The sequence below is a fragment of the Pterocles gutturalis genome, unplaced genomic scaffold, assembly GCF_000699245.1.
Source record: "Pterocles gutturalis isolate BGI_N339 unplaced genomic scaffold, ASM69924v1 scaffold6061, whole genome shotgun sequence".
Classification (NCBI taxonomy): Eukaryota; Metazoa; Chordata; class Aves; order Pterocliformes; family Pteroclidae; genus Pterocles; species Pterocles gutturalis.
Genome location: NW_010100179.1, coordinates 5,428 through 10,769, shown reverse-complemented (window position 1 = coordinate 10,769; position 5,342 = coordinate 5,428).

Sequence of the window (5,342 nt, the reverse complement as noted above, 5' to 3'; positions counted from 1 at the left end):
TACTGGCCACAATGGACCTTATCTCGTGGTGGGCACCACGGAGCTGCGGTTCCTCCTGCAGAGAGCACTTGGTTTTGGGATTTTTCAGCTGAACTGATCCATCTCCTGAAAGCCCTGCAGATGAAACCACCTGCTTAGGGAAAGCTCTTGTTCTTTGGTGGGAACAAGGTTCCCATTTCCAGGGTTTTCTCTACAGCCCTGCAGGCTAAAAAAAAACCAAAACCAAACAACCAAACCCAAAAAAAGAGGATCCCCTAATTATTTATTTTGAGAAAAAACGAAATCCAAAAGCCCCCTCAGGATGACCCAATGCTGTCTTTTCGCTAAAGGGTGTGAATTCAGGCTCTGAAACTCATTACCCCATGCACAACAGAGCCGCTCGAAGGAGCAGCATGCTGCTCGCAGCCCCTCACCCCCCGCGTGGGCAGGGACTCGTGGAGGGGACGGTGCCGGACCGGGACATGGACAGCAAAACCCTCATCATCCTGCCTGGATGCAGTCTGGGAGGAGCAGTTAAATATTTGCTGGGCTGAACTGGGCTTGCGGGTTTGACCAACTGCCCAGCAATAAGGGGCTTTGTGCCTCTAGAAGTTGTTGGCTGAATAAAGCCTGGAAATAAGCGGAGCCCGGATACTGCAGAGTTCTTGGCCCTGTGAATAAATCACGTTTTTCCTCTTGCAGTTGTTGCTGGTGAGGGATGGAAGACCCCTTGCCAATTCTTTTGACTTTATTCATGTTTAACTGCAAGGCAAAGGACGCGTTTGGGAGCACTCTCCGAGCCAAGGGAGATGAGTCAGGGAAATTGCGATGGGCGACACGTGTCTGCGCGTGTGTGCGTGCGCTCAGAAATGGGTTTGTTTCCACAAATTTGATCGTCCTCTGAAAACGCACATCCCATTTCAGAGGAGCTAATTAAATCTAGGCTTGTCTAATAAAGCAAACGTTGAAAAGGCTGTGTCTATTATCTGCCAGAAGAGCTCTATATAGGTTCTTTCCGAGCTTCTGCAACGTTTGTAAGTGTATGAGAGCACGGCAGATTTGCATGGACTTTGAGCAAGGGAAGCGAAGACCCATATCTGAAGCTACAAATTGGACTAGGAGATAAGAACTCTCCTGAAATCTATATGCAATTAAAAGCCCAATCTTCCTTCCTATAGTGACAAGGTTATTGCTTTTATATAGCTGAACAGAGATGAATGAGTCTACGGATTAATAGCACTAAGATTTATGACACTGTGCTTGCCCCAAATATTACGGGAGAATAGCTCTCTGGGTGAGATATTCCAGCTGAATAAATTTGATAGGATTTTTCTTTTCCTTTAATTTTTTCAGCTTGCTATTTTTTGGGAGAGTTGTGTTGCATTCAGAGATTCTTAGTGCTCTGGTTTGATTGGCTACTAATTTTCCCACACATATTCATGCTTTGTGAAATTATTACCAATAAAAAGAGTTTCACGAAGACAAATGTCATTGAGAAAAAAAAAAACACAAAATGTCTGTGCAAAGGGCTCTTTTGCAGAGGGAAACCCTGACTTGTGTGGTTTCTCCTTCCTTAAACCATCTAGTTCTTGATGTTGCTGGCTCTGAATTCATTTTACTGTTCCCAGAGACTCCAGAGAGGACGAAGCCAGAGGAAACGCTTCCGCTTGGTAGGAGAAACGAGGTTTTGGCAATTGGTAAAGACCATGGCAAACTCTCTGTGCTCTGCTGAAGACAAGGTTGAAAAATTGGAGGGAGGAAAATAAAAACCTGCGGGAATTGAAGAGGAGCAGTTTGGGTAGGAGAAGGATGGGGCTACATGCCTGGGTGGGGGCTGCACCCAGGGCAGAGGGGGGAGGACTGGGCTGCTGCACCAGAGGAAAGGCAAAACCATGCCCAGGAACAGGCACGGGTACTGGGCAAGCCCCAAATCACACCGTGATGCTAGGGTTTCATCTTCCATCTTTTAACAAAACTTCAGCAATTTTTTTTTACCTTTTTGGGAAAAGCCGCTGGGTGTAAGGCAGCATGGATGGGCACAGGTGCTCCAGCCCAGGGACTGAGCCTGTGTCAGGCAGGGCAGGATGTGACTCAAGGCAGAAGGTTGGAGAAGGAGTGAATGTGGTCTCGGGCTCTGGGAGGTGCTGGCAGGGTGCAGGCGGTTCTGCACGGGCCAGCTCTGCCCGCAGCAGCCCCTGCATTGCTTTGGGTGCTCACAAAGTTACGTTGGCATGTGGCGTTGCAGCATCACATCTTTGCAGGGTGAGGGAAAGGAATTTTGGAGTCTGCTCTTGTTCCATTCTTGTTCTCCTAATGCAAGCACAAAGAAATCTTTGCGCGGAGGAAACACCAGGACACTTGTCTGCCTATTTAACCTCAGCTGTGAGCGAGAGTTCCCATTTGCACTTCTGCTTTTCTTTTCCGCTGTGTGCTCTCTGCTGGCTTTGCTTTGGCTTGTTTTGTTTTGTTTTGCTTTGTTGTTGCATTCCCCTGGCTGCAGCAACGCCGCCTGCTCAGGGAGAAAAAAAAAAAAAAAGTAGATTTTTCTTTTCTGGACAAGACACATCGATGGAGCTTGGAGCTGGCATTGTTGGAGCCCTCTTCTCTTCTGGGATAAGCCAAGGTCAATCCTCACGGCTCTTCCATGCCCACCACACATCCCTGTGCCACGTGGCTCACTCCAGCACGCAGAGAACAGCTTCCCTTGGGTCTTGCTGCCTCAAAACCTCCAATCTGAAATAAAAATGCTTTGCCTGTCCCTCTATTAATTTATTTGGCAGAGTATGAGTGTCACCTTTCTCCTAGCTCAAGGCTGCCAGGTATTTTTGGAGTTTCCCAAACTTAGGGTGAGTCTTCCCCCCACCTTTCTGGTACCGCTGGACTCAGTCTTGAGTGCATGGAGCTTACTGCAACAGTGCGAAAGCACCTCAGGCGTGGGAACTGCTGGTGAAATGAATGGAAATGAGATTCTTGAGCTTGTTGGCAGGTGAATACGTTCAGGAGCAGCAGGAACAGCTGGAGCTGGCAAGGTCTGGGCAGCAGCCAGCGGGATGGGATGATGCACCCAGCTTGCCACGCAGTCATGGCGAAACAGCTTCTGCCTTCTGCCCCTTCCTTACCTGTTTGCTCTTTTGGGCAGAAATTTATTTCTCTGTGGGTTTTGGACTGTGCCAGCACCAGAGGCCGCCCAGGGCTGCTGCGTGGCAGAGGTGCGTTAGCTGGGACAGATTTCCATCATCCCTCTCCCTGGAGCAAATGCTCGCTGCTACCTCTACCTGTATTTTTTTACAGGTGAAAAAGCTCATTTCTTTTTTCTGGTTACCAATATCAATGCTCTGAAAGGGTTGAATACATCTCTTCTTTATTTAATTTATTAAAATTAAAATTAAAGTAATTAAAATTAAAACTAAAAATTAAAATGTTTGTTACAATTGACACTCAGAGAAAGAACAAGGGCTGTCAAATTAGGCATGAAGTAACACATCTGGCAACAGCACTGCAGGCAAGGAATAACACAAGGCAGGTAGAGTTCTCAAACCTGAATGATTCAAATGGAAAAAAATCCTTTTCAAGGTATGCAGCTGCAGAGCCACGCTGTACGGGTGGGTATAAGGACACAGGTCAACGTGCACCTACTGAGGAACACGGGGATTTGCAAAATGGGGCGGGAGGGGAGGGTGTTGTGCCTGTTTGCAGACAGTTATCTGGAAGGCACTTTTGCTGTTCAGTGCAATGAAATTAATTCACCCTCTTCTGCTCAGCCCTGGCTGGGCTTTCCGCTCCGTGGCATTAAAACCCCCAGGCAAATGTTAGAAACAGGGAATGGCAGAAGTCCGAACCAGCAGTGGAGTGGGTTGGAAAAGAGAAGAGAAATTGAGAAGTGCAAGCTTTTCGTGTTGCTTTTTCCTAAATGTCATACTTTCAGGGGATCAAGATCACAAATGCACTGCTACAAATGGACAAAACACAGAGAGAATTAGGAAAATGAACTTAGTTTACCCAGGTGAGCTTTATGTGGTCATGTTTACAGTGAAAAAAAAAAAAATCATCTTTTAGGTTGGAGTTTCCACCGATTCAAGAAGGAAAGGAGGAAGGAGACAGCCACTGGAGCTTGTTATTCTGTCCAGGTGGATTCAGTCCAGGTTCGTCCTGCAGCAGGAAAACAAGACCTTTCCATCACCCTCAGGAGCACAGGCAGAGATGCAATGAGAAGGAAAGTCGCTCTCTCCCCTCCCTGACTCTGTTTTTTGGACTGCTTAAAGAATAAAAAAGCCACACACAAGTGCCAGGCTGTGTCCCACATGGAGAGCTGGTCCCAGCCCATGGGATGAAAAACCCAGGGAGGGCTCTGAGAGCTCCCGTACCACCAGCTGCCGTGTTACAGTTCAGGTGCAGGAACGAAGGCAAAGCAGCAATCTCGCTTTTCCAGCCCGCACAGCATTGATCCTCCTCGATGCGGTCCACAGCAGCTGGCCGGGGAGAACCCATCCCCCTGTGCTGTCCGGGACAGCCCCAGTCCTGGGGTCACCCCCAAAAGCGGGGTGCCTGGAGCCCAGGCGCAGTCCTGGGAGGCTGCGGAGCGGCCGCTGCCCGTTCCCGGTCCTGTGGCACCATCCAGTGGCTGCTGGCAGAGGACTGCCACTTCCCTGTCACCGTCTGTCCCCTGCTGCAGCCCGGCTCCCTGGAGCCCTGGGGACTCACACCGCACATTTGTGCCCTGGCGCACCCTCCCCTTCCCCCCCCCCCATACAAAGCAACACCGGTTTCTCCTCCATCAGCCTGCTGCAAACATCAGAGCAAAGATGGACAAACTCGCTTGTATCAGCACGCCACGCAGGAGACCCTCTCTCTATTTCCATGGCTTGAAAATTGTCCCATAAATCTCATGCTGGGCCTTCCTTGTCTAAAATCCTTTTTACATTTTTTTCTAAAAAAGCAATTTGATTCTGACACCGCCACCACTTTAATTACATGAGCTCTCCCCCATAAATTGAGGTTATGTTTAAATCCTGTTTTAGCAATTTAATAATTTCACCATTGCATCACTCCAATTATCTCTGGATTTGTTCCAGGGACCTCTTCTCAATTTGATTCTCTGGTGCTTACTGTTTTGCTCCCAATTGCATGAATACCGATTATTTTTTTTTTTTCCCCAGAGAGGGGGAATGGACAAACATTAGCAACCCGGGCTAGTGGGAGGTGTCCCTGCCCATGGCAGGGGGTTGGAACTGGATGGTCTTTGAGGTCCCTTCCAACCCAAACCCTTCTGCGATTCTATGAGTCGGGGAAGGACAGACCTCTGCAGCTGGATGAAGGGGCCAAGGGCCAGCTCTCCACTGCTGCAGATTTGCACTCCCTGCATG